We start from the raw sequence: 7,854 nt of genomic DNA, 5'->3' as shown, positions 1-7,854 counted from the left end.
GTTGGAGGCACTGAGAAAGATGGAGAGGGAAGTATGTGGGGAATTTAGGAGATTGAGAAGTTATCAGAAAGTTTAAAAACAAATTGGTTGGAGCTTCAAATATTTTGTTCCACTCTTCCCAGCAGACAATGCAAAGCTTACTCTGAAGAAGCTATTGGAACCAATTGTAGGGGTAACTGAGTCATATAGTATAATCAAATAGTTATTTAAGGTCAAATTCTCCTTCTTGTGGGTTATTCTCAGACAGAAGAGGGGGTGGGGAAGAGAACAATGAGTTTCAGTTAACTGAATTTCATTGTAGTTCTCTTGGAGGCGGTTTCCCCATAAGCATTCCTGAAGAAGTTACCAGTCCAATCTGCAAACTCATAGTTCCCCTGTGTTCAGTGGAGAACACACTGCTTTCCAATGGTCCCCAAACTCATCTAGCTCCCTTGAATCAGGGACAATATTGAATGAGGCTTTCCTGAACAACCCTGCTCCTGGAGCCTCAGCCTGGAGCAGGGTGGCTTTATGATGGGGGGAAGAATCTGGTAGAGACCTTTCAGCCTCCTCCTGCCCTTCCCTCTTTCCTCAATCTACTCCTTCACTCTCCCCCACCCCCTCCAAGATCCCTACCTTGGGGACAAGGAGGAGCATGCTGTGAAGGCAGCACAGTCCATCTCTGCACTCCTCTAGTCTGCATTCCTAGGCACAGACTTTCCTCTGCTTGTGGAAATGAATGAGAGAAGATAAGCTTACGTCTCATTGCATGTATTTCTAAGGTGCCCATCACTGCAGTATCTGGCTGCCATTCATACAAAGAAAAAAAATTACCCTTTCCTAGGCTTCACTGGCCAGCTCTAGTACATATTTACAGCTGCTGCTTTCAGATGGTCATCACCACCCCTGACAGAAATACTTCTGGGAATCATACAGCCACTGACTGGCTGGCACAATAAAGTCATTCCCAGAAAAGCTGTCTCATGCCCTGATGTGGTTATGCTGACATCATCCTGAGATGAATTACTAGACATAGGCTAACCAGTTGATTGCTTATCCAAACTGAACCTCTGATCCTATGGAATGGCATAATACAGATGTTAGCGAGTCCACAGCAATGCATGGGTCAATTACCCTCCAACACTGGGAGAACCCAGTAGCATATAGATAGTTAAATCTGGCATCCCTAGGGCAGAGTAACCTTACCCCATGCCCCACGCCAAAAAAAAAAAATGAACAATGTTAGTTCCCATCTAGAAATAATGAATTATTCATTAGGTCAAAGCAGTTGTATAACTGCAACCCGTGATAGAAACTTTTCTTTCTTCAAACAATAGATCAAAATACACTGAATAATTAGGTTGACTTTCTAGGGTGAACTCCAAAGCGTGCCAGCGTTACTGGCTTGCTTAGCAATAGCATTTCTGACTTGAAAGGCAGGATATGAATTAGCTTCCACTTTGATATTGTTCTGCAAAAGTAAAAATACATTCTTATTCTAATAAATCCTAATTGCATTAATTTATTCAAGATTTGTTGACAGGAAATATTTCAAAATATTGTTTAACGCAATAAGGGATCTTGGAAATTATACAATTCAAGCCACTTGTGTTTGAATTTACCAGAACTACTTCTGCTTAAGTGAACAGTGTATGAATCCTACCATTGGCAAGCACAAGGACTTCCACTGATGTTGTCAGTTACAGTTCATTAAGGATTCCTGTCTTCTGCCAATCTGTCCATCTGAAAGCAGAAAGTGAGATGTAACAATATACTGTAAATTTTACAGATCTCTGTAGGACATTGTTTCATTTATTGCATGCTGTGAAATAACCTCAGAAGGACTCCATGTCATAAAACTAAACTGTCTCTTTATTGAGAGGTAACTAGAGGTGTTTCAACTGCAGCAAGCATACTAGTCTTGTGCACAGACTTTCCTAGTACTTCCTCCAAACTCTTCCCTCTTACAACCTGTGTTCTGCTCTTCCCTCAAGTTCTGCACAGGTTGCTACAGGGATTCATTTTTGCTGCTGATTCATGATTAGATTTTCTTTGCAAAAGCATTATGGAGTGTTTGAGGTGGGTTAAGTCTTACAAAAGATGTAACTAAATTATGCGAGATTCCCAGCTCACAGATGTATCTATGCTAGCTCTGCTTCAGCTAGCTGTGGTGATGGCTTGGGCTAGCCACTTGAATACTTACCCCAGCTGGGCAGGTACACTCTTAAGACAGCTAGCCCTATCTGCTGCCCATGCTATGCTACTATTGTTAGTATGCTAGCTCGAGCAGAGCTAGTGTGGGTACATATACATGAACTGAGAATCACATCCCAGCTCCAAGTGTAGACATAGCCAAAGTCCTGGAAGCCTGGTGTATAGTAAAAAAAATATTCCACCACAAAAGCCATCTTTAATTGTTACATACCAGGTTTGATCTTTGTACACAAATACTTTCATAGACTCAGTCTGTCATTCACACAGGGCCGGCTCCAGACCCCAGCGCGCCAAGCACATGCTTGGGGCGGCATTTTGCCGGGAGGGCGGCAGGCAGCTCCGGCGGACCTCCCGGAGACGTGCCTGTGGAGGGTCCGCTGGTCCGTGGCTCTGGTGGAGCATCTGCAGGCATGCCTGCGGCAGGTCCACCAGAGCCGTGGGACCAGTGGACCCTCCGCAGGCACATCTGCAAGAGGTCCCGCGGAGCTGCGGGACCTGCGACCACCAGAGCGCCTCCCGCGGCGTGCCGCCCTGCTTGGGGCGGCGCAATTCCTAGAGCCACCCCTGCATTCACAGCATGGTATCCAGTAATAGAAGATGCTGTACATGTGACTAAAATTGTAGAATAAAACAGTAAGCTACTGTATTGTATCACTGGAGAAATAGGATGTGATCATGTAATCAAAGGCTGTATCAATAATACATACACACAAAGAGGAAGAGTTAAGGTTGCCTGGGTAACCTTAGCTTTTGTAGTCTCCAAACTACATGTGGAAACTAGAGTAGGACAGGCAGGCTGGTATAAGTAGGTGGCCTTCTGCTGCAGCTACAGGACAGCATATTCTCAGCTTTCTCCTGATCCCCACCAGCCTCAAGGGGCTGAAGCCCTGACTTACATCCCCCCAGCAAGGAATCAGGTCCAGTCAGTAGGTGATGCTCAACTGATTTCCAACACCTGTGTGCTGGGCTTCCCTCCAGAACAAACGTTAAGGAAGATTCCCCACTCCGGCACTTTGAGTGCAGAAGGTAGGGGCCTGTGAGGATTCTAAAAATTAATACTGGCCACTCAAGCCTTCTATTAAACTCCCACAGTTACAGTTTCTCTGACCTTGGATGGGTAGATGCTGCCACCACCCAAATGCAAAAAAATCCTTTGAAACCAGAAAGGCGTACTTGGGAATTCCTTCCTGTGGGGTACCCTCAAGCCCTTTCACCCCCTCTCCAGGGAAGAGCTTGGAAAGAAAAACAAAGGAAATCAGCTGTTACCACCAGCTAATTAAACATATGCACAAACCTCTTAGAGCACCAAAAATCCAATCCTGTTCTTTAAAAAGGTAAATTAAAAAGAAAAAACATTTGAACTTAAGGTTTTTGTAGATTTTAAAAAACCACTTACAAAATTTAAACAAGAATAACCTACTTGAGGTCCAGCTTAAAGGTTATAAGCGAAACAAAAAGCATTTGGGGTTACCACAGAGGAGTCCACAAGCCAACAAGAAATAAAAGAAATAACCCTAATCACATCTTTCTAGACATTCCCTGATTACTTACATATTTGGGGTTTTAGATGAGTAGGGTTGAGGTAAGATTTGATTTTTCATACCTGTTTTAAAGCTTTTTACAGCATAGCATAAGCCCTGTCCTGCTCTGTCCCCTCTCTCCAGAAATCAAAGGGAAAGTTCCCCCTCCCCATTTAAAAAAGTTCTAGCCCTTCCATTGGCTCTTTTGGTCAGGTGCCCACTCCTTTCCTTTTACCTGTGGGCTTGTTAACCCTTTACAGGTAAAGCAAGCAGAGAACAGCACCAAAAGGGATTTTGTAGCTAACTGTCTGCCTGTCCACAAAAGGGAGCTACCCCCACTCTCATTTATCACAACAGGACCAGTTGCTCCCTGACCCCTGCCAACCACTTAAAGGTGAAGATGTCCCTGTTACAAGAGGCTATAAAAGACTACGCTCAGGGCTGAGGGGGGTGTCATGCAGGCTTGTACTTGTGGGGCTAGCCCTTGCTGATGGTCTGTGCCACAAAGTCCACACATGAAACCAGCTGCAGTGTAAACACAGCCTTAAAACAATGTCCCCAAACTTTTCAGGGTCAAACCCCCACTGGCCCCTACCCATGGCCCCCCCAGCAGGGCCACAGCTCAGGGGGCAGAAACACAAACAGGAGTAAGGAGGGGGTCAAGACTGGGGCCAGATGACACTCCCTCCCTGCCCCCATGGGGGCTGGCACAGGCCCCACCATGTGCCCCCAAAACATTCCTCTGCCTTAAAGTCAACTATACACATAAACAAGTTCTTGTTATAACTGACTACAAGCACATCTTTCATTTCAATGCCTGTGGCTTCTCTAAAATTCCTTCCAGTATTGTGTTGGGATTACAATCCCTAGATCAGTCATGTCAGAGTGCACTCATAACAGTGGCACCTCCTGCTGGCCATCCTGGGGATAAGCTCTGCCAACTTGCACTCTCCCTCCCATTTTGTCTTCTCCCACTGCTGCCCTGCTCTCTCCTAAGTGTGCAGCTTCCTCTCTGTGGGTTGGCCCTCTGACCTGGTCACTAAAGTCCTCCCTTTCTGGGCAATTCACAATCTTTCCAGACCTGTGGTCTGGCTGGTGCTTCCAACACCCTTACCACTCCCCAGTGGCCGGTAGAGGAAAGGCCTAGGTTCCAGCCCAGGATCCTACAACAAGCAGCAACAGTCCTTGTATAGTCCTACCTCTTGCTGCTATTTCCTGGAGCTTCTTCCTATATATCTGGCTTCCTCCCTCTCCTCACTGTGGTTGCCAGCTGCAACACCCTCCACTCAGGGAGCAACTGCAGCCTTCACTCTGTTGCTGGCTATCTGGCCTTGAACAGGCCCTGCCTGTTCCTGTACAGATGAGCCTGTCCATAATTAGCTGCCTCCCTCCAGCCTAAATCTCCCCCTGCTTGCAGTCTAATTAGCTGATTGGGCCCACCTGGCCTAATTCAGCTCTTGTAGGGCTAGTGTGGGGAGTCCACCCCACCACAAGCCTCATATGACATGCTCTACTGAATGTTTGCTATTGCTCCCCACCCTTTTCTTTTTTTTAAACACAACATAGACTCTGAATTTCTGAAAAAGCATCAGAAACAGTACGAATCACCCCCATTGCTGCTGTTTGCTCTACTGAAGCCTTTTCAGTTTGTGTGTTTAGTTTTTATATAGGAACACGTGGATTTTTATTCATAACAGAGTTAAATCTGTTTTTCCTGAGTTTTAACTCTCAGGGTATGTCTACACTACAAGAGTAGTTCGATTTAACTTAGGTCGAATTTGTGGATTCGACCTTATGAATTCGAATTTGTGTATCCACACTAAGGACACTAATTCGACTTTGTGAGTCCACACTAACAGGGCAAGCGTTGACATTGGAAGTGGTGCATTCTGGGCAGCTATCCCACAGTTCCCGCAGTCCCCGCTTCCCATTGGAATGCTGGGTAGAGCCCCCAATGCCTGCTGGGGGAAAAATGTGTCGAGGGTGGTTTTGGGTAACTGTCGTCATTCAACCGTCACTCCCGCCCTCTCTCCCTGAAAGTGCCGGCGGGAAATCTGTTACCGCACTTTTCTGGTCAGTGACAGCGCGGACGCCACAGCACTGCAAACATGGAGCTCACTGCGATCATCGCTGCACTTATGGCCGTTGTCAACGCCTCGCACCTTATCGTCCACCTCTTCCACAGTCAGCTGCTGAGAAATCGGGCGAGGAGGCTCCGGCAGCACGGTGAGGACATGAAGTGTCAGAGTGGCACAGACCTCTCACAAAGCACGGGATCCCGCGCCGCGGAGATCATGGTGGCAATGGGTCACGTTCATGCTATGGGACGGCGAGTCTGGGCCCGGGACTTAGATTTAGATTTTAATACAAAACTCAAAAAAAGGAAAATATTCAGTCTCTAAAGTTGTGTACTGTGTGTACATCTGCTTTTTTGGAGATAGTATCTTTGCAGAGCAGTTATAAACTGTCAATGGAAAATGGCCAAAATGATCCAAAATTGAGTGTGGGGAAAATGAGTTACATGTATATATAATTCTATGCCCACTACAATGGTGCCCTGATTCTGATGGGGAGCCTCTGGACACTTCCATAATACAAATAAATAGTAATAAAACCTCTGATTCTGCAAACATAGTATTATTTATATCAATATAATTTCAGTTTTTCATCTCATTAGTGGAACTGGTTAAGCTATTCATTTTGAGAGAAATATCCATTTCAAGTTTACTCCATACTTTCATTAGAGAATTGTTTGTCAACAAAACCTTATTCTTGCAAATACTTTAATTATATCTATAAGCATCAAAACCTTTTGATAAATAATTGTCAGACTATGCACTGTCCATGAGTTGTTCCTTTCAGCTAGTGTTTATGTTGCATAAACAGTCACATAGTTTTTGCTATATGATTGGCTGATTGAAACTTATTAAACAGAACAACATTTGAAAAATTCTGAATTTTCAATGACTAAACATTCATTTAAATTCATGAAACTTTTGGATTCACAAACATTTTCCATTAATACATAGCAATGTCTGAATGCTGGCAGACACTATGACCCCATGAATAAGAGTGTAGCAGGCCTGGCACCGCAGCACCCCTTTGTGGGGTGGGATGTGGTGTCAGTGCCTCACCACTCAAGTTCCCGCACCCATCTCTCTGTGGGTGGCCAATTGCAGCCCAATGGCTTCCTTCCACACAATCACCCCTGGCCAGCAAGGTAGTGTGGCCTATTGGCCAGAGTCCATGTACCTTGCCCCAAGTACCCAGGTGGTGTGGCCCAATGGCCAGAGCCCACATAAATCACTCCCTGTGTGGGAGCAGTGCAGCCTACCGGCCAGAGTCTATAAAGTACCCCTCACAAGCAGAGGGGTGCAGCCTAATGGCCAGAGTCCATGAAAACCCCCTCATAGTTCAGGGGTGAGGTGGTAAGGGGACCCAGTCCCACCCTCTCCACCAGATCCCAACCCAGTGCCCTGGTAATGGCAAGCTCCCCTTACCACCCACTCAGCAGGGAATCCACCCACAACACACCAAGCATCTATGCAGCTCTAACATCATTTGCCTCTAAAGTTCCCCAGGTCACTTCCTACCATAAATGCCAGTTTCTCTGCTGCAGGGGGGGTCCTCCAGTCTGTCCTCCTACTGTGATGTCATCTGTTGGGGTATCAGGGCATGTCCTGGCTTGGCTGGCTTCCAGATCCCAGCACACAGGCTCTCCCTCTTCAGGCACTAACAGCATGCCTCCTTCTCCTCTAGCAGTCAGCCCTGACTGAGCTGTTCTGCAGGCTTTTATACCTGTTCTCCAGTTGGAGCATGCCCAGCAGAGCTTCCGGGGTGTGGCTTCCTCTGCTAGGAAAGAAGGGTTAACCCCTGCGGTACCAGCGCAGGCTACTCTGCCCCATCACACAGAGCAAACTGAATTCAGGGCTATGATGTATGAAAATACTTGTGTATCAGTTGTTTTTACAATCTGATTAGTTCTGCTAATGAATGTGTAACTCATTTGTACACATGCATAGTCTACGTATGTTCTTCTTACTCAAATGTGGCTGGCATTGCACAGTTTCTGGTGGATAAATGAGAATGTTCACATATGGTTGGAGAGAGAGCTAAATGAATCACAAGACAGTAAATTATA

The 7,854-nt window shown here is 46.0% G+C and overlaps 1 long non-coding RNA gene across 1 annotated transcript; it reads right to left on the bottom strand.

Annotated features, from left to right (window-relative positions):
• Positions 1-1,478: 1,478 nt before the first annotated feature.
• LOC120407144 lies at positions 1,479-7,470 on the bottom strand. The gene is made up of 2 exons (XR_005599815.1): positions 7,307-7,470; positions 1,479-1,722 (listed from the first exon to the last, which is right to left on the bottom strand). It is a non-coding gene; the product is annotated as an uncharacterized LOC120407144 (long non-coding RNA).
• Positions 7,471-7,854: the final 384 nt, after the last annotated feature.

This window comes from Mauremys reevesii, linkage group 5, assembly GCF_016161935.1.
Source record: "Mauremys reevesii isolate NIE-2019 linkage group 5, ASM1616193v1, whole genome shotgun sequence".
Classification (NCBI taxonomy): domain Eukaryota; kingdom Metazoa; phylum Chordata; order Testudines; family Geoemydidae; genus Mauremys; species Mauremys reevesii.
Note: the sequence above shows the minus strand (reverse complement) of the source record. Positions and strands in the feature narration are given on the sequence as shown.